Source organism: Protopterus annectens, chromosome 7.part0 (genome assembly GCF_019279795.1).
Source record: "Protopterus annectens isolate FY-2018-M chromosome 7.part0, PAN1.0, whole genome shotgun sequence".
Lineage (NCBI taxonomy): Eukaryota > Metazoa > Chordata > Ceratodontiformes > Protopteridae > Protopterus > Protopterus annectens.
In genome coordinates, this window is record NC_056739.1 from 352196653 (window position 1) to 352224570 (window position 27918).

The 27918-nt window shown below is 41.0% G+C and overlaps 1 protein-coding gene across 7 annotated transcripts in view; it reads right to left on the reverse strand.

Annotated features, from left to right (window-relative positions):
- Nucleotides 1-27918, reverse strand: part of LOC122806463 (plasma membrane calcium-transporting ATPase 1-like) — a 1798374-nt gene that overhangs the window by 21190 nt on the left and 1749266 nt on the right. The gene's annotated exons all lie outside the window — the stretch shown is intronic.

Below are 27918 nucleotides of genomic sequence, written 5' to 3' on the forward strand. Positions count from 1 at the left end.
CCATGCAGGGTTGTCTGAAGGAGATAGACTGCAGCAGTAGTCTACCAAAGAAAGGTGGTATGAGGGTATCAGAGTTTAGGCCGAGGTTCTTTCCAAACACTTCAGCGTAGTAAGGGGGACATAGCTAAGGCTGCAGCAATACCCTCCCACCACAGGGCAGTATAAGGGTATCACAGCTAAGTTTATGGTTCTGCCCATACTCCACAAGGTAATATGCGGGGGGGGGGGGGTTCAGTCAGAACTAAGACTGCAGCTGTACCCTTTCACTATAGGGTAGCATGAGGGTATCAGTTCTAAGGCTATGGTTCTGCCCATACTCCAAAGGGTAATATGGGGGGACTGTCAGAGCTAAGGCTGCAGCTGTATCCTTTCACCACAGGGTAAAGGGTTTCAGAACTAGGGTGAGGTAGTACCTGACCACCACAAAGCAGTACAAGGGGTTTCAGTTTTAACATAATGGTAGTGAGCATTACTCCAAAGACAAACACTTAAGCTGCCATAATAAACGGACCTGTTTCTACAGCTGTCAAACTCAGTTATTTAATTATGGTCAGGAAAGTACTAGGACTCACTTTTTTTCATGTTACTGGCATGTACCTGTTTTCCAAGCAAGGGGGGTGGTCCTTTACACACTGACAAGTTTTTGTTTCCACTTTTCAGATCACCACACAAAGGCCGTTTTGTCTTTTTTTAACATCTTACATAAAAATAACCACATCAGCTGCACAGCATCCTTTGTGGCTTACTACAGGCTCAGTTATAAACATCCTTCATCAGATATGAACCTCAGGGACAGTCCACAAAAAGTAATGGGTTGTGGCATTAATACCATTCGTCAGGAAGTAGTGCCATAAGCCACCACAACATGATTCAAACTCACCATCACTTTAAAAAATTCTTCTCACCAATGGCAGAACAAACTTCTCAGAGGCAGCAAACTTCTGCAATGTTTCAGAAAATCTGAATATCTAAAATTACCAGATGACCTTGCCAACTTGAGAGAAGCTTTCAACAACTGATGCCATTGTACAGAAGAGGTACAAAGTGATGGCATTGTACAGAGGGATGCCACTGTACACAAGAGGTACAAAGAGTCAGCTTTGGAGCCAAAAATGCTGTTGCAACCATCAAAAAACAGCTACTACTCGAGATGCATCTGCAACTCTAGTTTTATGACACCACGAAGTGTTCAGTGCATCCCCATTTCTCATCTGCAAGAGGCAGACACCATATGAGATTCCATATTCTAGAGGGCTGCTACTGTGCAGATTCCTTATGACTCTCAGTAAAGAACTATCCATTAAGCTGCATGCCTATGTACTAGTAGTATTAACCTTTGTGTTTTTTGGTGGGGGGGGGGGGCTAACCTGAGGCATACACAATGCTTTCTGCATGTCATTTTCTTCTTGTGACCTAATAAAGAATAAGCTTAAGCATCACAAGAGCAACTTTGAGGGATAGCCAGTACAGACGGAAATGCTCTCTGAAAAAGACAGCAGTCACTTTAACTGGCTAACATACTCCACATATGTGAGTGCATATATACCATGCACATACAGAGTGCATACTTCATAGACTAAGGTACCAGCTCAGCGAACCACACCTTGCCTTAAAAAAGAAAAAAAAACCTTCTCAGGATCAAGGGAAAAAAACTTTCAGTGATCTTTGCAGTATTTACCTCTGATTTTAACAACTGCTCTGATGCACCAAATGGTTGTATGAACAAACAGTTTGAACAGGGTTCCAGCTTCATCAACTGCTGATGTTGCAGATGGAATCAGTGAATGTAACTGAAGGCATTTGCTCAATTTCAAGGTAAGTTTTTTAATTTGATTAAAAGTGCTGTGACATGGCTTTACTGATGTTCTCACTTAAAAATCAGACAAGTAATATCACAGTATCAACAGACTGTCAGGCAAAACACGACGTACAAAAATGTTTGAGTGTAGACCCAACTTCCTTTCTCTTGTCTTGTTTTCCTTTATACAGTTGGGAAGTCAGTGTATCCACCATCTCAGAACAGTGACTTTCTCCTCCTATACTTACAAATCAAATATGAGCCTTTCACACTTGTGTGGACATTGTCTAAAGTCAACAAGTCATGCTCTAATTTTACTTCAGAAATGACATTGTGGTAACTTAAGAAGGTGAGCTGAACTTGAATCACTGCACAAGGTGTTATGTACCAACTGTGTCTGATGGTATCACTTAATTGCAAAGAAACTGATTGTAGTGAGACACAAGGCCACAAGCTGACTGTGTCAAATCCCCAGCTGCTGTGACAGAACTAAACTACACATCTCTGGAGTGACTTGTAGGAAGGGGCCTTTATTAAAAATAATCTACATAAGTAGCAAATACATGACTAAAAATGTGCTTTTGACTTTTTACACAAATTCTGGTAAACAAATGGTTATGGTTCTCCACAGTATGAAATGGCACTTACTGAATAATATAGCAAAAAGGTGCTGCTGTACCATTTACTACTTTTAATTAGTGTCGCCCATCTTAGTAAAGTGGTGACGTCAAGTAAGTACATTAAATAGTGTTCAAACTGCTATTTACATCTTCTTGCAATCTAAGTATTGTCATGTGAGGATGGATGAATTAAGCAGGCATAATGCATCCTTGAGTAAACTGCTACTCAACAAAAGGTAACAACAATGTTTTGTTCACTGCATATATTTAGGTTTAAAAACCACAGCACCATAAACGATTACTGATCTGTCAAGGTCAAAGTTGCATTTGTGAAATTCACTGTTTGTGGTTTCCCAACCAGATAACGTCAATACTTCCTCGCATCTTAGAAATGTCTTCTGGATGGGCAGTAGAAACTGTAGAAATTACTTTACATGCACATTTTTTTTTCTTTATGCCTTGCCTAACTAGCTCCTCCTCTTCTAGGATATGATATGAAGTGATGTCAAGGCAGCAAGATACAAATTAGCAACTTAGCAACACAGATGGTGAGGGCAGCAATGGCATGAGATAAACAGAAGTTAGCATAAGGGATCAGAAAGTAGAACCATGGATTTTAGGAACACAGCAGCCCTCACTACTTTTATTGTCCTTCTGCTGTCTTCCTTGTACTGTGCCCCCTCCACCTTCCCATCTGCTGAATTACCTCTGTTTTGCTCTAATGAGTAGTTTCACATTCCTATGTAGCTACACTAGCCTTCTACTCTTTTCTATGCCTCTTTTTGAAATCCTTGTCCCCAGCCATGATTACTCCATTCCTCTCTCACTCCAAAAGCTTTAATCCTTCAATTTGCTTCAAGTCTCTCTAATTTTTGAACATGTCCTCAACTCAGCATAATTCACTCCCTTGAAATATCACACCATCCATTGTATTCTAAGATCAAACCAAGCCCAGATGCATACAAAAGCTATCCTTCATACGTTGTGTCAAAACCACAACACACTAAGCAAATGCTTAGGATGTGACAGACTACCATATAATGAATGGAGGGTTACATTTCCTAATAATAAGCTGCAATGTATTCCTCTCTAACTGAAGCTAGCTCTAAAAGAGGCATTTACAACTCCATTGATGAATTTGGCACAGTTCAATAAGGTATGTGTTTTTGTACAAACAGCCTGTTTGCATTAGGGGAAGTAGGCAAAGAATTTCCCTGAAGTGCCCCCCCCCAACAGTGCCTAACCTCCCTCAGAACTGTTTGTCTCCTTTTCCTACTCAACACACACACACTTTCCTAGATTCATAGATTGTTACTAGGCTGACAATCCAAGGGGTCATTTTAAGCCTAGTCAAGCTCTCCTGAAAGAATAATAGCATCCTGTATCCAAATATGACATTAAGGGCCAGACATTTACAAGCTACCTCTGTCCATAACGGACATGAGTGCCAGGCTTGGTGTAAATTTCCCATTCCCCATCTACTTGTCTAGGTTGTGCTTAAATTGGGTAATAGATTAATTCAGTTTCACATGGATGGGAAGCCTATACCATAGAAGGGGCAGTCTCTGGGACACATCTGTCTCTCCAGCACATTCTGTTTAAATCACAAACAAAATTCAGGTCCCCACACCTTGTACTTCTGTTACTGTTTGACTTAGAAATATGCAGGCGATTCATAAGTGTGGTGTTTGAGGATGCCTTATAAGCCAGGCATGGATAACCCCCTCCGCAATATATAGGAGACTGAGTAGACGGGAAAAGGATTTAAGGTGCTCTGCGTAAGGCAGGTTTGTTACACCTTGTAATATTTTTGTAAGGAACCTCTGAGGTTGCTCTAGTTGCCACATATGCCAGGTTAGGTATATACCAAAGGGAACATAATACTCTATAACTGGTCTGATAAGGACAGAGTACGGTGGGACAATGATTCTTTGGACAGAGATACCATGCTCTTAATTGCACAACATAAAAGGATTTCCTCACCACTGAGGCCAAGTGGTAGTCGAAGGTGTGGCTACTGACTGTGTACGTACCCAGATCCCTGACCAATGGGTCAACTCTCAGAGGCATATTATCAACATGGTATTAGCCAGAATGGTTGACTTCCCAAAGGGTACAACTATGAATTTCTTAACATTGAGTTTAGGACCATGGCTTTGGCACCATTTGGTAGTCAGAGATTGGCCTTCTTGAAGAATGCTAGTGTCTGCAGGGGAGTTGATGATGACCTCCTGCTTGCAATCATCAGCACACTTAGTCAGTAATAAACCTTCAGCGTTTGCTTCAAATTCAGAGAAACAGATGCCAAAAAGGAGCAGGCCCAGTACCAAACCCTGGGGGACTCTGTTGCTGACTGGCCTCTTGGAAGAAGTGGCCTCACCTATTTTGACCTCTTGGGTCTTATCAGTGAGACAGTTGGCTATTCAGTAGTTGATAAAAAGGGTTTACACCCTAACTTAGTGAGGTTGTTTATAATGTCTGAGTAGGGTACTGTATCAAAAGCCTTGGCCAGGTTGAGGTAAGCTGTGTCACAATCTTGCCCGCATTCATTGCTTAGGTGACACTCTCAAAAAAGTCCAACATATTTAATAGGCATAACCTTCCTTTAACAAAGCCAAACTGTGATAGGTCCAGTGTTTGCAAGTTATCTATGTCCTCATTTATCGTGTCCATGATGATTCTTTCCATGCCTTACAATATGAGGCTGGTGATACTTATGGGCCTGTAATTACCCAGCTCAGTGTTTGGACCTCCTTTGTGCAGGGGAAAGACTGTAGCCATCTTCCATTCCCTGGGCACAAAACCTGATTGTAGGCTCCAGCTGAAAAGTGATTCAAGTGGACTACAGAGTTTATGTTTCATGCTACTTAGTAAGCCTCCAGAGATGTTATCTGGGCCTACTGATGCAGTGTTTTTGGCCTTGGAAAATTCACTGATGACCTCTTCCCCAGTAATGGTTAGGGGAATTGTGGCATGTCTACTTCCTTTGGATTATCAGAGGAGTGGAGGAAGGTAATGAGATTCAAACCCACAATCCCTGACTAAGGAGGCCAATGCCTTATAAGTCCACTGGGACCAAACTATTACAAGCCTAGCCAATAACCAGAGGTTAGAATCAAACTCTGTATCTTTGAGGTAAAGACCTTAATGATTACGCCAAATCGTCCTCCATTATTTTCTCCATTTATGTAGCATCAACAGCAGTATGTTATATGTGTAGTGGGGTGGGAGGAATGGAGAAAAAAATGAATAGCTGGACTCGGGCTTCTTTTTCCTATGTATAGTTCTTGAATTTGCTTTTACTTGAAAGTTATTCTCTTGCCTTTAATCTTACCTTATTTTAACAATACTGCCATGCCATTTGGAAAGCACCATTCCTTATAATTATATACTACAATAAGTTTATATATGCTGTGGCTAATGCCCTAAACATTTTCAGAAATAATGTGCCCAATGAGCAGAGTCTGGGATTCAGAAAAGAAACACACTGCTCATAGTGGGTCCCTTAACCATGTTAGGCACCTTAAACTGAGTGAACAGACTATACCACAAGTCAGTTACCTTGGGGACATGTACAGCACAGAAGTGTGTGTCAATGAACGACTACAACATCTCAATTATTTACTATTTGTTACCTTCAGAGCTTAATATCCTGGATAGATGACCCCCCCCCATAAAAATAAAAAAAATAAAAAACAGGACAGGGATACAAGGCAAAAAACACTGTGAAACCTCCACTTTTTTGGGGGAATGGGGTGCTGATGGCAGATGGAGGGCATTAATATTGACAAACAGTGTTACATAAGCTGGACATAAAATAAAGAAAATATTAGGAATGATAAAGGTGAAAGACGGTTAATTTTAGTGTGCAAATTCAACCAGCATTAATTGATTCAGTAGTGAGGATTTATGTGATAATGCCTGTAGAGGTGAATGTCAGACTGAGTGAATTATATTGGTGGAAAACAAAAGACACCAGCAGGATCACTGTGAGACTAAATTATAAGACAAAATTGTAGGAACGATAGGTATTAAAAGAGAGGTGCATACTGAAGAGAAAGGTGATGATGAAACAGCTCAGAATGTTTTCTGGTAATAAAACAAGAAAAAGATCACCTGCTGAGCTGATGGAGGACATTTGAGTATTATTGGGGATGAAATACTGCAAATGGCTAGGTGATGCAATGATAGCAAACAGTCTAGCTGAGATGACAGAATTTCATAAGAAGCATATGAAAGAGGCAACGTCAGAAAACAAATATGCAAAAGAAATATAAGAGGTGAGAATGTAAAGCTATTCTCATATTATCCAGCTTTTTTCCCTGGAGGGAATTAAGATATGAGCTACAGAGTTTATATTAAACTACTAAGAAAAATGATGGAAACAAACAATATTTCAATAGGGATATTTTGAATTTATCCTAATATTAATATTGCACCTCTAAAATAAGAAAAAACTATTATAGATTTGTTAAGGCAGGACCATGGCCTTAAGCTCAATGCAAAAAAATGTGTCATTATCCCCTTTGGGAAAAACCCGGTTCCCATGAATTACCACATCGATGGTAGTCCACTGAACATGGAAGGTGTTATAAGAGATCTAGGAACACAGGTTGACAGCAGCCTCTCTTTTGACCACCACATTGCCACTGTGGTCAGAAAGTACTTCTATGTGGCACATCTCACTACTAAGGGTTTTGCATCCAGGAAGAAAGAGGTCATTGTCTCCCTCTACTCTTCCCTCATTAGGCCAGTCATCGAGTACAATGCCCCATTTGGCATGTACCTCACTAGACACCTGCAACAACTGGAGAGGCCGCAAAAGTACCTCTCAAAGAGGACCCTAGGCCTTAAACACTTGTCCTATATGGACAGACTCAAAAAACTCAACTATTCTCTGTCTCATATCGCCTACTTAGAGGCGATCTCTGCTTGACTTGCAAAGCCATGTCTGACCCAGCTCTGTTAGAAATGCTACATCTAAAGAAATCTCAATCCCTCCACACCACACGCTCCAGAGACCTCAACCTCATTACCACAATCAACAGAACAAGCTGGAGGGACAGGTTCATAACCCAGAGACTGGCCATTATACAGAATAGACTTCCCATACATGTCAAACAGAGCACCTCACTGGCCCTCTTCAAGAGAAATCTTGATGGTGCTCTGTTTGACATGTATGGGAAATATAAAATTCACCCTGGGGATCACTCCAGTGTCTCTACTCGACACAGGCACTGGGAACTAAGGTTGGGTGGCACAATGCCAGGGTAATCCTATGGGCTAGGATTGTAAAGGCTCCAGGGTCATTAGCCTAGTACACACCTACGAACCTATTAAAATTGAAAAATGTGAAGGAAAGGAAACCTGTACATATTTGTATGTTTTAAGTCAGTTCTTTTCTATGAAAGACGTAAACTATTATTTAAACTGAGAGAGAGCGAATGATTACTTCTGGCTAGTACTCTCACTTCATGCGGTCAGACATTATTAGGTCCTCCAGGCACAGCCAATAACATGGCCCTCAAATCAAGGAAGATATTACACAAACAATGTTCAAAGTTTCTGCAAGTTTCCCAGAAATGTTTCCCCTAACTCATCAGTGATGAATCTGTTAATATAAACAAAGTTAATGCCAGCGTGACAAGCAGAAACCTACTTCCAGGGTGTTGGAATTTGTACACTAGTTCTAACAGTCCAGAGCAAGAAGACAGTCAGATAGGGATTATGAGTGTAGCCAGTGACAGTGTACTGTCAAATGGAGCACTCGTGTGGATGTGAGAATAATGTCTTGAACATCAGGAGTGCCATTATTCCCAGCGGGTACCATTTGTGCATTAGCAATGACCCATCTCTGTATCACTAGTCATTCCATTACTGAGTTTCCTGGAAAGCACTCGAGGGCATTAAGCTCCACCCAGTTACATCCAATTCTCTATGCTAGGGACAGGAAATACTTCTCCCAAATGTCACTCCAAAGGCAAAGTGCAAACCAAAGCTACCAAAGGTGAGTCATGAGCAGAAATCACTCTTGACCAATCATCCAGGTATGGAAATTAAATAAAATTTCTGCCACTGCTGACAGCACCTTATTAAAGACTCTTGTGCTAAATGAAAGTATAAAAAGAAGGACTTTGGAATGCAGTGGCCCAAGGGCAAAACAGAAAAAACCTCTCCTGGAGTTTTCATGTACTTAATCCACCATGTCCATGTCAACCAACCGGCAACCCTAGGTATAGGGGGAGCATGAAAAAAAAATTGCATGTGAGATACATGTTAAGGTCCTGATGCCCAAAATGGGCTACACCTTTAACACACCCAAGGCATTCATTAAAAGAAATACTTACTGCACTACAGGTAGAAAAATCTGCTGCCTGCTTACAAGAAAGTAACCTTACCTACACCATCAACTCATTTGACTTGTCATGGCCTAAAAGAGAACAGCTTGACAGTGATGCATCTAAGCAACTCAAGGCCATAAACGTTATGTACTTACCATAACAATACATCTTCCTGATACATGTCCATCCACTTCAACTACAGAACTAATCATCACACAGTAGTCTGTTTCTGCATCTCAGGAATTCTCCAAAACTTGAGCTCCAGTCTGTTTCTGCATCTCAGGAATTCTCCAAAACTTGAGCTCCTCCCCTTGATCCCATGCCGCATCTCACCTCCCTCTCTTCTTTACATTCGAGTTTGATGGCTGTCTAAGGACTATGGTAAAATAAACAGAACACCTGGACACTATACAGGTGACTACAATATGGCATCTTCTAAAGGTGTTTGGTATTGTCAACTAGGTCAGTATGGAGAGGACAGTATTCCAAAGGAGGGGGCATATTGAAGCTGAACAAACATTGATCATTAAGTTTTACTGTATGGTAAGTAAATAACTTCTTTACCTTACAAGATCCAGTCCCTCCAGTTAAACTGAAGGACTGACTCTCCGGCTGTATAGCTTTGGTGACATCATGACAAATTACCACATTGGCTGGTGACACCAAGGAAAGACCTGAACCTCAAGTTCACACCCAACCTGTAGTGTCTTACAAAAGAATGAACAGAAGCTCATGTTGCACCACCACAAATATCTTCTGATAAAGATTTAAAATCAGCTGAAGATGAAGGTATAAATCTAGCTGAGTGGGGTTTGGGTTTACTTGGAATTACCTTATTGCTAGACAGATAACCATAAATAATACAGTCACATAGCCCAGTCGGTTAGAAGCAAAGTAAACAAAAAGTTGGCCATCTTAAAAGTTTTTGTTCTACGTATGTAAAATCATAGTTGCCTGTCAACATCAAGGCAATGCAACTGATATTCTCCACTAGTGAAGAATGCTAGAAAGAAAACTGGCATATTTAATATAACATAACTATTAACTCATTTTGCTCTAAGCAGCTAAAATAATATTGTAACTAGTCACTTTTTCTTCTGCTAATTGTTTAAAACCTTTTTTGCAACAACTCACATACTTGTCTGCCAACTGTTAATACTCTGTATAATTGAATTACATGAGGAGCTTTTTTTTCTCTCCAGGTCTCTGCTTGTAAGATCCTATAGCTGATTGTTACTACTATGTTACTAAAATTTAATAAATTGTTTTCTAGTCCAGAGGAGCTTTTCTCCCCGGGTCTCTGCTGAAAATGAGCCAAAAGCTCAGCCAGACTAACCCGGTTAACAAATGTAAAATAAAACAAATAAATAAAATATTTGACTGATTAAGGTTTGTCACTAGCCAGCATGAAGGAGGGCTTGGTTCATACAGTAACCCTGTCTTTGTCCAAAAAAAAAAAAAAAAAAAAAAAAAAAAGGTATGGCAGCTGACAGGAGTGAATGCAATTCTGATACCCGCCTTGCTTATGTGACAGCTACTATGAACAATGTTTTGCAAGACAGACATCTATGATTCACCATCTCTGCTGGAATGGTAGAGTGAGACAGTTTTTAAGGAATAAAAAATTAAGGTACCATGGGGGAGTCAGGTCCATAAAAGTTTGTCTCAGAAGGAAAGACCTCAAGAATGCTTTGCACACATTTTAAGATGCAAGGATGAATTTTATTTTTATTTATTTACTTTCGTTTACTGGGATAGTCCAATTGGGCGAGAGCTCATTTTCAGTGGATTCCTGGGGAGAAAAGCTCCAGAGACAAATTACAAAATCTTCAAAAACCCAAAATACACACATTCTAAATGAACATTTTCAAAAACACAAAATGCACACATCATAAATGTACTTGAGTGTCAGAAAGGTGGTTGAAATCTTGCTAGTAGTTTGAAATTGCTGCTATGTGTAATCTAAGTGCTGAAAAACTACAATGTCTGTCAAGAATTTCCACATGGAGCTGAAAACTTTCTGGTATAAGTGTTAAAGGATCTAGTCTTTGACACGTGGCCCATAGTGAGAATTTTAATCATTTACCTTTATAAATGTACCTAGGAGAAGGTTTCTGGTAGTTTTCTAGTGTGATCCAAATCCTAAGGCAGATCACTGGTCAATAATGAACTGGAGAAGCCATGCCAGATTAGTGAGACTGGAGACCAGGATGAGGCTGTAAAATGACAGGATTCCTTATGAGATGATGCTACAAGGGGAGCCACATTTGTCATGGTTAGAAATGGGCTATCAGAACTACCTTAGCCTTGCACAGCTTTCTTTCTGTAGAAATTATGTTATGAAGGGAAAATATTGAAAGTGTTAAGGAGCCCTGCAGGCCACTGGTGAGCAAAATCATCCTGGGATATCTGATCCTTTGGAGGTGTAAGTGAAAAGAAGGTGCTGCACTTGGCATTGGTCACAGATGCAAAAAGGTCACAGCAAGGCTTTCCTCCAGTGAAAAAAAAATCAGTGTGTCAGCAGACAGTGACACTACCCATGAAGCAATAGGAGACATCTGATGAGTCTGTCCACTACTGAGTTGGTCTGACCATGGATGTGCTTTGCTGTCAGAAAACACTAAGTCAATCATCCATTCCCACAGCCTCACTGTCTCTCAAAGTAATGAATAAGTTATGCCCTCTCATTTGCCAATGTGCCACCCTGCTGGAATGCTGTCTGAGTGTAGGGCGATTGCACCCTGTGAAAGTCTGTCCTGAAATCCAGAAGACCCACCCTCATCGACTGGATATTTATGTGCAATGATACCTCTTGCTGAGTCACAAGCCCCTTGAAGAATGTGTTCCAAACAATGCCCCCCCCCCCCCCTTCACGGACTGGGACTGCAGGAAGATGAGGTGAAACAAGGACATTCATTCTTGAGACTGGGAGGAAGACACCACCACTGAAAATATTTCTGGCAGGCTTTGGATAACGAAAAAGGATAATCCATGGTGTCCTCCACCTGAGACCCTGAGTCCATTCTAACACTCACGTATGCCGGTATGGAATTGGACAAATATTACCATGTGTACTGCAGCTGCTTCCATCAGTCCCAGTACTGTTAAAGTGATGGCTGCTGGCAGAGATGGATGCTGCAGAAGAAGTCTGACACAGACCTGAATTTCACAGAACTCTTTCTGTAGGAAGACTGTTCAACTTTAACCTGGTGTCAAAATGTCATCCTGTGAATGTCAGTTGCCTCTTCAGCTATGACTTTGCAGTGTTCCCTAAGATTCCCAAGGATAAGCAAAGCCATGGTAAACAGATCATGCATGAATTTACTCTCTTTTCTTGGCCAAAAAGGTAAAGGATCCTAGGAAAGTATTTTGTGTCTGCATTCCTACAATGTACAGGAACCAACATTTTTGCTAACGTCACATTCAGCATTTAAGTGATCCACCCCAGCCACATCACAGGTCACTGTGTCTTAGGGGGCTATGTATGGACACATCTACAGCACTTCTTAAAAGCTTGAAGCCTTGTCCATAACTGCTGAAAGTAATAACTACGCAACCTTGCCAACATTAAAGAGAAAAACAGCTTAGAACATCTTAAATACAAACTGGGCACTAAGGTACACCAGTGGCTAAACATCAGCAGTATATAAATAAAAATAATTCAAAGAAGAAGAAAAAATACACTAAAAAGGGAAGCCCTATACCTGGAAACAGAAACATGGCCTAACTGGGAAGCCCTATACCTGGAAACAGAAACGTGGCCTGACTGGGAATGGGGGATCTGATGCGACTAAACAAAATTTGTGAAGAAAGTTAGTACTTACCTCCTGCAAAAGTTAAAAAAACAAACAAAAAAAACCTCAAAGACTAGCTAGTACATTGATTAAGCAATGAAGTACATATCCAAAGCAATCAGTGACAAAGCTCATCTGGCAAAAAGGGGTCTCAAAATGCATTATGTGAACAAGGAGAGGAGTTTGAGCTTAGATTACTTCCTGAGATGCCAAACTGGACAGATCCTTTCATTGTTTGAACAAACGTGAGTATTAAGACTTGAACTGAACACTGCATGTAGTGCAAAATAACAGGGAATCCTGAATGCTAGTGTGGGGGGAACTGCACATGCCTAAACATGCAAATTCCAGATCAGATGGTAAACAGCTAATGCCAATTGCTTCAGGAAAGAAATTCCAAGTGAATATCCACTGTATATGACTCAAACTTTTTGTTTGAATGTATGAGCCATTAATGTCTGGAATATGTTCATAGGTTCATACTAGGCTATTTGCCCTAGGGCATTTATAAGCCTAGCCAGAGTGCGTTTGGCTTTCGCCACCCATTTTAAATAAATTTTGCTATGCCCTTTTTCGAGGTTAGTATACTGTGCCTCTGTCTAACAGTGACACAGAAGTGATACCCGGGGTAAACCTACGATCTCCCATCCACTCATCAAGATTCCTCTTGAAGAGAGTCAATGAGGGACTCTGCCTAACCTGGACTGGGATTTTATTCCAGAGTGAAGGGAGCCTCTGGGTTATGAATCTGTCCCTCCAGCATGTCCTATTTGTTTCAGTGCTGAGGTTCAAGTCTCTCGAGCGCGTAGCTCGATGGGATTTGGATTTTCTGAGGTGCAGCATGTCCATTAATTCCGGGTTGGACATGGCTTTATACGTCAGGCACAGATCGCCTCTGAGCAGGCAGTATGCCACTGAGTAGAGCTGGAGTTTCTTTAACAGGGCAGCATATGGCATCTGTTTGAGCCCTTTGATCCTCTTGATGAGGTACTTTTGGGGTCTTTCCAGTTGCTGCAGGTGTCTGGTAAGGTACATCCCAAAAGGGGCATTGTACTCAATTATGGGCCTGATGAGGGATGAGTAAAGAGGCATGATGACCTCCCCTGATCTAGATGTGAATCCCTTCATGATTAGGTGGGCTATATAAAATGTTTTTCTAACCACTCTGGCCACGTGGTTGTCAAATGAGAGATTGCTATCAATTTGGGTCCCCAGGTCCCTAATTACTTATTATGTACTTAATGGATTACCCCCTATGTGGTAATTTGTGGGCACTTTGTTTTTGCCAAAGGGGATGACTACACACTTTTTGGCGTTTAGCTTGAGGCCATGGCTCTGGCACCAGTTGTCTGTTTCTATGAGGCCCTTTTGGAGGATGCTTGTGTCGGCTGGAGAGTTGATTATGGTGCCCAGTTTGCAGTCATCTGCGAACTTGGTCAGCCACAGTCCTTCCGTGTTGGCCTGTACCTCCGAGAAATATATACTGAACAAGAGAGGTCCCAGGACTGAGCCTTGTGGGATGCCACTTGCAACTGGTTTGGAGTCTGACATGGCTCCAGCAATTTTAACCATGTGGGTTCTGTCCTTGAGCTAGTTTGCAACCCATCTAGTGACATAGGGGTTTATATTTAAGCTGGTGAGCTTATCTATAATGCCCAAGTGGGGTATTGTATCGAAGGCTTTTGCGAGGTCCAGGTAGGCTGTGTGGACCACCTTCCCCTGGTCAATGGCCTTGGTGACTGTTTCAAAGAAATCGACCAGGTTTAAGAGGCAGGATCTGCCCTTAACAAAGCCAAACTGGGTAGGATCCAGTGTCTGTAGGTCCCCAATATCTTTATTTATGAGGTCCATGATGATCCTTTCCATAGCTTTGCAGACCAAGCTAGTCAGGCTTATGGGGTGATAGTTTCCAGGATCCGTTGAGGCACCACCTTTGTGGAGAGGGACCACTGTCACTGTACGCCACTCTTTGGGTACATATCCTGTAGTAAGGCTGAGATTGAACAGTAGTTTTATGTTTGGGTTTAGCTCTTCTTGGAGTTCATGTAGGACGCAGCCGGGACACCGTCTGGTCCCATTGATGCTGTGTTTTTTGCTTTGGAGAGGGTAGCTCTTACCTGAGCATCTGAGATGTCAGGGGGGCAGCACTCTGCTGGGATAGATATTTGCCCTTTTGGAGGGGAGTTTCCACTGAACCTGTCAACTAGGATGTTGGCAATGTCTGTGGGTTCAGTGTATTTTTTGTCATTTTGGACTAATTCTGAGCATATCTGGGAATTCCCACCCAGGTTCCTAACATAACTAAAGAAAGCCTTGTGATTATCCTTAGTGTCCTGTGCAATTTTTCTCTCAAAGCTGGCCTTAGACGATTTTATGAGTGCCCATAGTTTTTTGCTAATACTGATCAGAAATGCCTTCCCTTTTTGGGATTTTGCTCTATCATGTAGTAGCTTCCTCCTTCTACTGTATAGTTTGTTTATGGCTGGGGTCCACCAGACAGGACGTCTGCCTTTGGAGGATTGGGTCTTGGTTTTATTTGGGATTGCATGATCCATGCATTCCTGAAGGTGTTCATAGAATGCGTTTATAAAGGATTCTGTGGTCTGTGCCGTATTTTCCACAGGCCCGGGGGCTTTGAAGGATTCCACCTCAGTTTTGAGGAGTGTGAAATTTGCTTTAGAGAAGTTTTTCACTGTGGTTTTCTGGGCAGGGGGTGGGATCGGGATGTGAATATCCAGTGAGATTAGTTTATGGTCTGATCTTACCAGTGAGGGATACACTTCTGGTCTGGAGCATAGAGTCCCCATGTTGGTGATGATCAGGTCCAGTATGTTTTCCCCTCTTGTGGGAGTGGTAACAAGTTGTTCCATAGCATTTGAGTTTATAAATTCTAGGAACCTTTGGGCTAGGGTGTTGGAGCTAGAGTAATGCTCCCAATCTATGTTTGGGTAGTTGAAGTTGCCCAATATAATGGTGTTTGGAGAGACCTTCATATTTTCCAGTGTTCTCAGGAAGGCCGAGTGGGGTTCCTGGGTTTGGGAGGGTGGTCTGTAGCAGGCTATGAACTGGAAGGCAGTTTTACCCACTGTTAGTTGCACATGGATAGTCTCTGATGCTTTGTGCTGTGCCACCAACCTGGAGGTGTGGGTATCTTTGATGAATATTGATACTCCCCCTCCTTTTGTGGTTCGGTCCAAGTTTTGGGGCTGAAAAGCATGGTATGAGGTATAACCTGGTAGTGCTGGGGTGCTCTCGGGAGCCTTGAACCAGGTTTCTGTTACTGCACAGATATCGATGTTCTCCATGCTAAGGAGAGTTTCGAGTGCATGCATCTTGAGGTTTAGACTTCTGGCATTGAGTAGCATTACTCTTAGTTTCTTATCCCTTGTGATACCTATGGAGGTGGGTTTGTCTTTTGAGCCTTGCCTAAAAAAGGCACTATAGGGGTAGCAAGAGCCTTTGCCAATATCCGAAAGCCCAGGGGTGACAGGTGCAAGCCGTCCCTAGCGAAGCATCGTGGCTTGTCAAGCATGTCATCGCAGGCTGACAGGCACTGGATCCCCTTTGAATGACACCAATACTTAAGCCAATTGTTGAAATTGATCATCTTGTCTTCATATTGTGGCATCATTCTTGGTGAGGGTAAAATGCTACTCAAGGTCAGGGTCATACCGGCCTGGGCTACATGCTCAGAGAGCTCCTCTATGTCTCTTTTCATATAGTCCAGGGAGGTACGTCTCAGGTCATTCACACCAGCATGGACAATGACCGAGTCATATTTGTACTTGCCTTGGAGTGACCTGAGCGCTTGTGTTATGTGGCGGATCCTAGCGCCCGACAGGCAGCTCACTGTGACCTTCTCCTTGTTCAGCCTGGTGAGCGGGACGTCAGTGTGCCTGACGATAGAGTCACCTATTATAAGTATATCAGGTGTGTTGTTTAGCCTTAAGGGCTGTGACTGTTCGGCACACTGGCTTTGTGAGGTATGTGTTGCACGTGTTTTGTTTTGGGGTAGCGGCTGCTTGGGTGTCTGCTTTGGAGGTCTCTGCTGCTTAGGCAGATTTTTATTTAGAGCCTCCGAGTATGTTTTTGTGTGTTTATGTGTTTGGTTTGCTGTCGTGGTAGGTCTATGTGAGACTGGAATTGTAGTGAGTGTGGTTTCCTTCTCCTCCTGACTGGTTACGCCAGTACTGAGTTGAGAGAGCTTAGCCTCCAGTTTGGCTATATGGTTGCATCTCTCACATGTGTTGGAATTTGTTGGGAGGAGGAGAGAATGTGTTGGGAGGAGGATGTGTTAAGTATATAACATTGTGCTCTATTATCTTGCAATTGCATGACAGAAAAAGATATTAAGCCTACATAGTCTGCCTTTTAAGTAGATGGTAATATTCTAAGTCGCCTGTATTCTTACCATTTCCTCAAAATGTTTCTGTGGATCTTGCTGTCTACCACTCGTTCTGGATGTCCATTATACAGCCCTAAAAGTCAGTCTGGGGAAAAAGTGCTTTTGGAAATATGGGAGTAGTAAGTCTCAACAATATGTTATCTGGGTTCCCTTTCTGCTCGTCTTGTTCAGAATGGCCACTTCATATCTCCATCATAATTGTGTGTACCAATGTTGTCTTCCAGTCTCTTATGGTTTCAAGTGAGAAGAGATGTAGCTTCTCCAGCTTCTGTTCATATTTCCTCCTCTTCACCCTACCAGGTTTTCCCATAGTTTTCCTCTACATGACTTCAAACAACCTGATGTCTGTTTCCTTAAATAGCTTCCAGAACTGTACACAGTATTTAGTGTGTGGTCTGTCAGTGGTGTTAAGAATGAAACCATTACCTCTTTGATTCTAGAAGATGGACACCTTGAAGGCAGTGTTTTGTTTGCTGTTGCCACTGCCCTCTCTCTCTGCTCCCAGAGATCCAGTCCTCATCTGCAACTATTCTGCCCATTTTTTCACCTTTCCAAATACCTCCCTTAACTGTCACATCCTATACCGAGGTGCTAATAAATAAGCTGGTTCTGATCTCTGCTCCCTCAGGCCCTGCCTGAGATAAACAGACTGAAGAGTACTGGACCCATGACAGACCACTTTGGTACTTCTGTAAGCCACCAAACCCCCTCTTACCAGAACCCTTTGTATCCTACAATTCAACCAGCAGCTAACCATTTTTTTAGTCTTGGTCCTACTGCCAATCCCTCAAGTTTTCTGACCAGATTTCCAAGAGTCAAAGGTGTTGCTGAAATTCAGCTAAACTTCAGTCTACTGGTACTCCTCTGTCAAGTCCACCTGTAACCAGCTTGTAAAATTCGATCAAGATTGACTGACTGCTCCTCCTGGACATGACGCCATATTGATAGCTATCTGCTACAAGTACTACTAGTGTTCTCTTTGGAATTCACTCCATGACTTCCCCCACTACTGATGTCAGCAGGCTTGTATTCCCAAATTTTTTTCTACCCCTCCCCCATATAAGGGTACCACCTCCACCATCTTCTAGTCCACTCATACTTCCACATTAATCAGTAATGTGTTGATGATCTTTGTAAAGAGGTCTGCTAACATACTAGATAGATTTTTCAGGAATCTGGAAGGTAGGTTTTCCAGACCCTGGGCTGCACCCTCCCTAATATCAACCAGTTCCTCACCACCATTTCTCACTCTCTCTCAGTCCCTCATGTCTACCCACTGTTCTCCCAGTTTTGCCCTACATGGCACCATCCCTTGATTTCTTTCTGAAAAATTAAGCAAAATCATTAATTCAGTACCTCTGCTTTTTCTTAGTCTTCTATGATCTCTTTCCCATCTTTTTCAGTCTATTAATTTCTGTCCCTCACTTCTTTATTTGTCTTTAAAATGCCCTTTCTTCACTTCTTGAATCCTTCTTTCAACTTTCACCTTTGCTGCCCTCACTACCTTTTCATGCCTTCCTACTAGCATCCATGTACTGAGCTTCATCTATATCCCAACCTCCTTTCCACCTCTTGTAGGCTGTACAGCTCACCTTGTTTGCTCGGTCACTTTCCAAAGTAGCCCTACTGGCCTTCTTGTCAGTTCTTCACTCCTTTCCTTATGGCCCTGAATACAAACCCTGACCCACTTGTACAAATTCCTTTACTTTTCTCTATATATATTCTATTTTTTCCCAGTCTCTTATCTTATCCTTGATAATCTCCTTCAGCACAGCATATTACATACTTCTAAAATCCCACATCATTGCCTTTGTCTTTATTATTCTTAATGTCCCTCTTAATTTAAACCATACAGTGACATGATCTCTGTTGACTGACTGTGACTTAATTCGGATACTGTGAGACTATCTGCATTGCTCAGAGCCATGTCCACAGCTCTATAACTTATTGTTCAATTCTGCTCTAGTTTCCTAAATCTCTAAGGTCCAAAACTTCACTCAGTATTTACTTGTACACCATCCTTTCTTTAGAGTGTGCCTGTACATTTATTATTCCTTCCTGGGATAGTGTACATCTACTATTTCCTTGGAATTTTTCTCCTTGTGATAGTATATACCTGCTGCTACTTTGAACATTTTCTCCCCAGGCCTCCACTAACAGTGGGAAATGTAATCTAGTCAGACTTTCCCAGTAACCAAAAGCAGGAAAATAAATTAATGCATGTGTACTCAGTGCTCTGAATCCACTCAGGGCAGATTCTGACTGCATATGAGAATTACCTTTTTCATCCTTTCCTCACTCCTTAACTCCCTCGTCATTTTCTCTTGTGTTTGGAAGGAGGATATACTGAATAAATCCATCAGCCCCCCCCCCTTTAACTGTCAGGGCATTTAACCTAGTTTCTGACTTTGGCTGTTTCCTTGCCTCATTTTTTGTTGTTACGCCTCTCTGACATCATACTTAATACCCTCCCTTTATGTAGACTCCTTCTCTAACCCCCTAATCCTTTCCTCCTCTATTACCAAAAACATAAACCCAGTCACCTAATGTCCCCAGCCCTTCTTGTCGTTGGCTCATATTTTTGTCATGCCAGCAAAACCTGCCTTCTCCTGTAGCATCACTGCTTACAGCTGCCCCACTTCCTTCCCAGATTAATTTCATTGCAGAGTAGTAATACCCAGCTACATTCAGAGTCCCCTGTTTGTTCCTCTGTTCTGGTCTACATCTCTCTTTACCTTCTTTGTAAAGTCTTAGCACCTATACTGCTCTGTTGCTTCTGTCACTCTCCCTTCCCTTTCATCTTAGTTTAAAGCTATTATCATTACCATCTGGAACCGTGGCTGAGAGGGATAAGTCCTACCCTTTAACCAAATGACCTGAGTTCAAGTACAGGCTCAGGTGTTGGAGAACGTCCACAGGGAAGGATGGAAGTACGTAGATTATGTCAGCTTTTCCATCCTCATTGGATGGCATGGTCTTGGTTACCACCACAGCAAAATGAGGCTTGCTGGTAAAGAAAAACACTGGTTTAGGAGTCCCTATCTTAGTACCACCAAGCCAATTATAGTAGCCTTCATTACAGTGTGTGGAAACGTGCATAAGCCCTGAGGTCCCTCACTGTGATATGAGTGCTCATGTCAGCCACTAAGAATTTCCAAATAGAGCTATAAGAAATACCCTCAGAGTCTGTATCAGTCGATGTGGGTCATGGTGCAAACATCTCCATAGCCACCTCTATGATGGTTTCCCAATTCACCTGTCACTTATGTGCTGGGGATTCCTAGTAGCAGAGGAAGAAATTGGATCAAGATTGAAACAACAAAGCTTACTGGTCGGCAAGCAGAGGGAAAATGTAGTCCAACAGAGACACAAATGAGTGATCATTGAGTCGTATCTTTACAACCCACGACTAAACACCACTGTTCCTTCTGGGATATCACTGCTCCTCTACCTTGTGCAAGACAGTCTTAATGCCATGTCTCCACCATCCTCCTAATCCCTTCTGCCACAGTTATTTCTTATAATCCCTAATCCTCTCTTACCTGTACCAGCTGCCAGTCGACATAAGAAACACTTCTGAGAATGTGGCCTCAAAAAAATCCATTCCTGGCAATACTCTGCCACCTATGTGGCCCTACTTGCTCAGACTTGGGCACCAGTGATCTATTAGAGCAGGCAGCCAACACGGATCACAACATGCATCCACCCCAACCCTGGTGCTCTTTTTGCTCACTTCTTACCACATTTTGCCAAGTCAAAGCCCTGAATCTAATTTCTATAAAATCTGCCCTCCCCTTTACTCTGTGCCTGGATTCCATGTTAAGAATATACATGCTTAGGATACAAGAGCTAGGGTAGTCATCACTGCAGGACAGAATTACTCAGATCACAATGGAATACCATAGAGCATTGTTACAGAGGGAAGTACAAAGAGAAACATGGGATACATAACTTGATGTTTGGATTCAAATGTACCTGAGATACTTAAGTCACCACACAAATCAATCGCAAAACTAAAGACAGCGGTCTGTGTCTCCTGGGCACTCTGAATGATGACAAGTTAAAGAAGGGAGAGAAGAGGTGCTACTTTAGGATGTCAGTGTTTGCATAATGAAAAGCTGAAAACATTCAGATTATAACTAATAACGTGGAGATGGGAAAGAAGAGTCAAATTATATGTACCCTCAGGGTCGTAAGAGGAATGTGGGGAAATGTATTTAATTTCCATCTCTTTCCCTTTTCTGTCAAGTCACAACTGGCAAAATAAAGAGCTTAAGGGTGGGCATTAGAAGAAACTTTTTATGGAGGAGGTTGTGACAGTTGAAAATGTCTGCCAAAAATGAATGGCAGACTGGGAATGTAGAATGACCTTAAGAGGTTTTGGATCTGTCCTGTTTCCTTGTACAACAGTTCTTCAGAAATCACTTACTTGTCTTAGAATAAAAGCAATAACTTGCTCAGGACTTGTTTAAGGGAGTCCCTCCCTTTCCTAATTTTGTGCAACTGTAACATGGTATATGTAAGTTAAGGGGTGTGAGGCCTTGGCCCCAAAGTGGGGGTACAGGGGGACTTGCAGTCACAATAAAATGTTTTGATCTGCACCATTAAGGCATATGTGATTCTAGTGTTTTGACTAGTTAGAACTGTTGAAGTAACTTCAGGGAAATCACATTTCAGTCTTGCACAGTGGAAGGTGGAAGGTTTTGGATATTTGTGCCTTGGAGTAGCTATGTACAAGCTAGCAGAAGAAAACGGGAAATAAATTGTTTATTGAATTTATCATCTCCATATTTTTACCACTTAGGGGTCACAATAAGCTTATTTTGTGAAGCAAGTTTCTAGAATGACCACTGTTGCTCGATTAAGAAACCTGTCTCTCAGCACATCTAAAGTATCCCAAGGATGTCAACAAGTACTCTTTATGCTTTAGTAATTAAAGCAACTGTTCTTCTATGACAAATTGTTTTGTTGATCCTATATGTTTAGAGCTCTCCAGTAGTTCTCCAAATGGAAATTGCCCAGTTGTTCCTATGCTCCTGTCATTCACAATATTCTCTGTGTCGCAGTGCTGATCACTGCAAGACTGCCAGAAAGCAGGCCAAAGAATCTTGTGTGTGACATGAATCACTGAAATAGAAGACCAGATTCTTTACTGCAAGGGATACCTCTGCACTACTGACAACCAGCTCAGCTCTATGGGGTACTGTCATAACATAGTAAAGATCTACCTTCAAATCTGACTCCCTGAAACACATGATGCTCTGGGACTAGCCAATGATACACTGAGAAAAGGCATAAAGTAACAGTAGTTTCACCTGTATACAAAAATGAAAAGACAAGCAAATACATTAACACAAAAAGTGTAGGTAGCCTCTGAAGGGTCACATGGTTGTGTGTTACTTCAATTTAACTGCATAACAGACTCTTCTAGCTGACAAGAGTTTATGTAAAGTTTCACAGTTTCAAGTGCACATTACTGTCTTCAAATGGACTTTCTAGTCTTGCAGAAACACAGACATATACACCTAAAGCCTTCTGCTTTGTTCCACATAATGGCACACACTGCAGTATGTAACTGATGGCTATTCATATGCCTGGTTGTAGTCCTTTTATCTAGATACTGTTGTCCACATGCCAGTGTCTGCAGGTCATGTTAGTGAAAAGCAAACTGCACAGAATTCAAGGGAATACACTCAAACGTTTTAGTAAAGGACAAAACAGCAATAAGGGAGAACGCACCAATTTTAAGATTATTCTTTGTTATTTCTCAAGACAGAGGACAGGGGTGCAAAAAATATCCAAGTTTTCATTTCTGTTAATGTAACTGGTCTTCAGTCTCAGGACACCTGAGGTCTGCTATACTATGTTTTACTGAAATTTAACCTTACCTGTTACAGGTATTACACTACCAGCAATATAAATCAAAATGCACCAAGATTTTATGCTTTTCTGATTGTCTTTTACTGTATCTACTTATGATAGGCCATCTAAACCTGCTTTCTAGTTAGAGCTTCATTTAATGTAATTATTTCTAAGCTCCTGATGTGAAGGCAGCCGAACAACTTGACAAAGGAGTTAGAACTGTTCTTCTAGAGCTGACATTTCTCTTCAGATCCAACAATATTAAAAAGCCCCATTTCAATGAAATGTAGTCTTTAAACCTCCCTGGCTTACAGCACTTCATTTAAGTTAGCACTGACCTTATCAACAGAAAATGACGTTTAAGCTTTCACAGTTTATCACCTTCTCTCAGCTGTTCTATTACAAGGGTTCCCCCTGATTGGCCACAGATGATTAGCTGCCCTGTGCACTTGCACTTCCCAGCTATTCCTTTACCAACACCCCCCCCCTGCACACTAGGCCGTCTCTCTGTTCCTTTACCAGCCACAGCCCTCCTGTGCACTAGGCCCTCATTGCTGTTCGTTTACAAGGCAACACTAAAATCAATGCAATTGACATCAAAAGTGTGGCATTTACAACAGGTTTTATAAACTTCTGTAGGCTGCAACTAGTGATGTAAGAACTGTAAAGAATTCGTAGGGTCTTCCCGTACAACTATCATCTAACTAAATCTGTCCTCCACTAAGGTGTCAGTCTGCAATGTACTGGTTATAACCTGGTACTCTGACCAACACTTTACAGTCCTTTGTTTGAGTGTGCATACATACACAAGGGATCATGTGTGTGCTTTACTGGGGAAACAAACACTGATCCAAACCCTCAAAGCCCACATATATCTTTCACTGGCTACTTTGCGATATGTGCTTACTTGCTATGTGTAACTTATTTTCTTGATTAAACTAACAATTGGGTAGAGGACAAGTATTAGTAATCCCAGCTTGTTAAACCTTCAACCTTACACCTAAGGATGAATACCATTTAACATAACTGGGGGAGGGGGCAGCACATGCATTTAAAAGCTAAAGCCGAAGTTAAGGCATCTAACTTCAAAAATGGTCAGCAATTTGCCTACAGACTCTTTTGAAATGAAAACTGTGCAGAAAAAAGGAAAAAATATATTAAAGCACAATTTCTCAATACAGTTTATTACTCAAAGATGAACCAAACGCAAAAACTGAAAAAAAAGGTTTTTTCAGCGTATCTTGAACTTTCTGTATCAAAGTAAGTGGTTAATTTCTAATCTGTTGTACCCCAAAATGGACTGAAATGGTGTTGCTATGGGTAGTATGATTTTGTTGTACAGTTAATGCCTTCACCTTCCTGATGTTATTTTACAGGGACAGAGAAATCCTTTTGATGAGGGGATCATTTACTGTGGCTTTCTCTCTCATCCGTTTACAACAGTACTATTACTGCCTACTTCTGACTGTCAGTATCCATCAGTGTTTTTAATTACTTTGCCACTTTTGATTTTTATTAGTGGCCAGAGGCCACCTCTGATACAGCATTTTAAAGAATGCTTGAATGACAGGATTAAAATTCAGCTGAGTTAATTGTTTTTTTCAAAGTAACAACTGTAGTTCAGTGTTGAAGTATAAGAAATCTGACCCCTGCGATTAACAGGTGTTACTTGGACTGAGATGGTTTGTGGTGTATTCATTTTTTTAACACTGTAGCTAGAATTAGAGTCTTAGATGTTTTTTTCTTCCCCAGCTCACTAACTTGTCTCAGCAAAACTCTGTATGCAATGCAAAAATGTTGTAACATGGAATTTTACAGAAAATACAGTGAAGAAAAAACTGTAAAATCAAATACTGACAGAAAATAAGTAAGATGAAAATATTTTCTTTCTTTGTGGCCCTCAGAGTTTTATAATCTGAAAAAAAAAATAAGTTGTGTTTTGTTCAAATGCATCTGAAAACTAAGTTTGAAAGCCTTGCTTTTATAAGACAACACTATTTATTTGGTGTATGTGATGCTGGAAATCTGTGACTGGTAAGGCACATTTAGTTGCCACAGTTTATGCCACTGTTTTGTTAATGGGTCTGTAGTTGGAGTAAGTGACCTTACCTAATTACTCTGACACTCTTAGTAGCCTTTGTGATGTAACATATGATGAGACAAATGCAGGAAAGACCGTGACTTCGGGCATAAACATAATGAAATAATTATTAAATTATGTTTTTTCTGTATGTGAAGTGTTTAGTCTTGGAATACAGGGAAGGAAAATCGTATTTTGGAATTAAAAACTTGACATTTCTGTGGAGTTTTTCTAATTAATCAGTGTTATACAATGGCTGCTTGTTACTACTCAAAAACAAGTGCTCTGATTGGACAACCAGCTTGTCCACTGTAAATCAAGCATATACCAATAGAAAAAAAGTCTGGCCGCTGAAATATTTAATTTAATTTATTTATTTTATATTTGGTAACCAGGAAAGTCCATCTGCACTGGCAGTCCTTTTTCAGCGGAGGCCCGGGGAGAAAAGCCTCACATTTCAGTACAGTATTGGTACAAACATAACAGAGAAAAACATAAATAATAGTTACAATGTTTAAACATAATGAACAATGAACACGCATGAAAAACATTTACATAATGAACAATGAACAAGCATGAAACTATTTATTTATGACAAGATGTATATATGTGTAGAGTTCTTATATTAAGATATAATTGTGAGGCCAGTCAACAATATGGAAATATTGCAAATAGATGTTGTATAACAATCAGTTTTGGATAATACTGCTGTTGGAGATTGGAGATCTAGCTATGGGACTTGTTCCCTATATGTCACTTGTTCCCCTGGTATTGAGCAGGGGCACAACCATTTATTAGTGAGGTGGCCTTTTAGGGCAGTTTTAAACTCAGTTATGGAGGTTTTGCTTGTTAGGCTGTTAGGTAAGGAGTTCCATACTCTGGCTATACAGGAGGAGTACAGAGGTTCACCAGCTTAGTTAGAGGCCATTGAGACTTCTAACAGTTGTTTGTTGTTGGAGCGTAGAACTCTTAACTGTGTGCGACTTGAGTAGGTTATTTAGGGCTGGAGATTTTTCTGGATTGTGTAGACATTTGTCGGATAGGGTTAGTTGGTTATACAATAGAAATTGGGGCAACTCAAGCCATTGCAATTGATTTAGAGCTATGCAATGATGTGACATATATGGTACATTGGTGACAAACCTAGCAATTTTGTTGTAACATGTTTCTAATTTGATGACGTCTGTTTTTCTCAGGTTGGTGAGAATAGGGAAGGCATATGTGAGTGTGGAGAGTATGTATGCCCTAGCTATTGTCTCTATGGTTGTTTGTCAGAAAGGATTTGTTCCTATACAGGGCTCCAAGTTTATTGAGGACTTTTTTTATGGTGTGGGCAATGTGGATATCAAATATCAAGTTGCAGTAAATCTCTATCCCTAGAAGTTTAGTGTGATTGACAGTTGATATAATGGTATTATTTTTGGATACTATGCTAAAGGGAGAAGAAGAAGGTTTATACTTAGAAGGGTTAAACAGTAGTAATTTTGTTTTTTTGGGGTTTAGTATTAGGTGGTGTTTTGATAACCAGGATTCAACTGATAGGAAGGATTCTTGTGTGTGCGTGTAATTCTTAGATGTTAGAGGCATTACATATTAGAGTGGAGTCATCTGCATATTGTATGACTGCCGCTTGGGGTGTAGAGGTGTGGAGGTTATTAGTGAAGACAGAGAAAGGTAGTGGTTCAAGGACAGATCCTTGTGGCACACCTAGTGTTGCTGGGAGTAATGGGGAAATGTCAGATTGCCATTGAACTGCCTGTTATCACTCTGACAGATAGCATATAAATCAAGAAATAGCGGACTGTGATAGGTTTAAGGTAGAGTGTACATACAGAAGTTTATCATGTGAAACTGTATCAAATGCCTTTGAGAGGTTTAGAAAGAGTGCTGATACAAACTTACCATAGTTTATATGTGAATTAACAGTTTCAGTAAATGATAAGAGAGCAGTAGTGGTACTATGAGGGGGCGAAATCCATGCTGTGTTGTAGTGAGTAGATTGTGTGTTAAGGTGGGTCACAATTTGTGTGTGTATACATCTTTCTAGAATTTTGGAGAGAGGCGAAAGGATAGCAATGGAGTGATAGTTTGATAGTTCTTTTGTGGTGCCACCTTTGTGGAGAGGGATTACATAGGAGATTTTCCAGATATCGGGAACAGTTTTTTCAGTTATTGATCGGTTAATAAGAAATTGTTACAGGGTAAGCTATATCCTCTGCAGCAATTTTCAGAAAGTCTGCTGGAAGTGTATCAGCTGCTAGTGTTGTGGGTTTCAGTTTTCTAAGTAGTTTTTTAATTGTATCCACATTGACAGGTAGCAGTGAGAATTGGCTGGAATTGTTGGCTGTATTTTGAGAGGGAATGTAGGTTGAGGACAGTTGTGGTTTGGATAGGGCTAGTATTGATACAGTAAAATACTTGTTGAATTGTGTCGCTATGCTATCAGTAGTATTAGTGGTAGCAGGGGGTGGAGTTCTAACTTTGCCAGGTAATAAGATGTTGATGGCTGACCAGTACTTTTGTGGGTTGTTTAAATGTTTTTGCTGTACGTCATGGTAATGGCAGATTTTGTCTGTTTTAATTTCTTTTTTATTCTATTGTTTCTGAGTTCTTGGTAAGCTGTTTCTATTGGTATATGCTGAGGGACAGAGGAAAATATGAGAAAAAATACATTCTGCAAAACTAAAGAATTGGAGATGTATCTGATTTTTCTTGCACTTTTGCACTGTCCCTCACAAAATCTTGGCAGAAGAAAAAAAACAGCGATGGAGATTCTCTCCTCTGTTGCTTCTCCTGCGATTTGCTGATGTACTGTGCAAGTGTGGAAATGCAAGTCCCATACACATGCACAGTACATCAGTAAATAAGGAAGAACAGGGAGGAGCACTACAGCGCTATTATATAAAGACATTTAAGAAAGGTAAGCACTTTCTTTCTTAAATAATGTCATTGAATAATAGCAGTAATCTACTCCTGTGTAAAGGTATATCAGGTTTTACTCACAGTTGGCTTTATCTG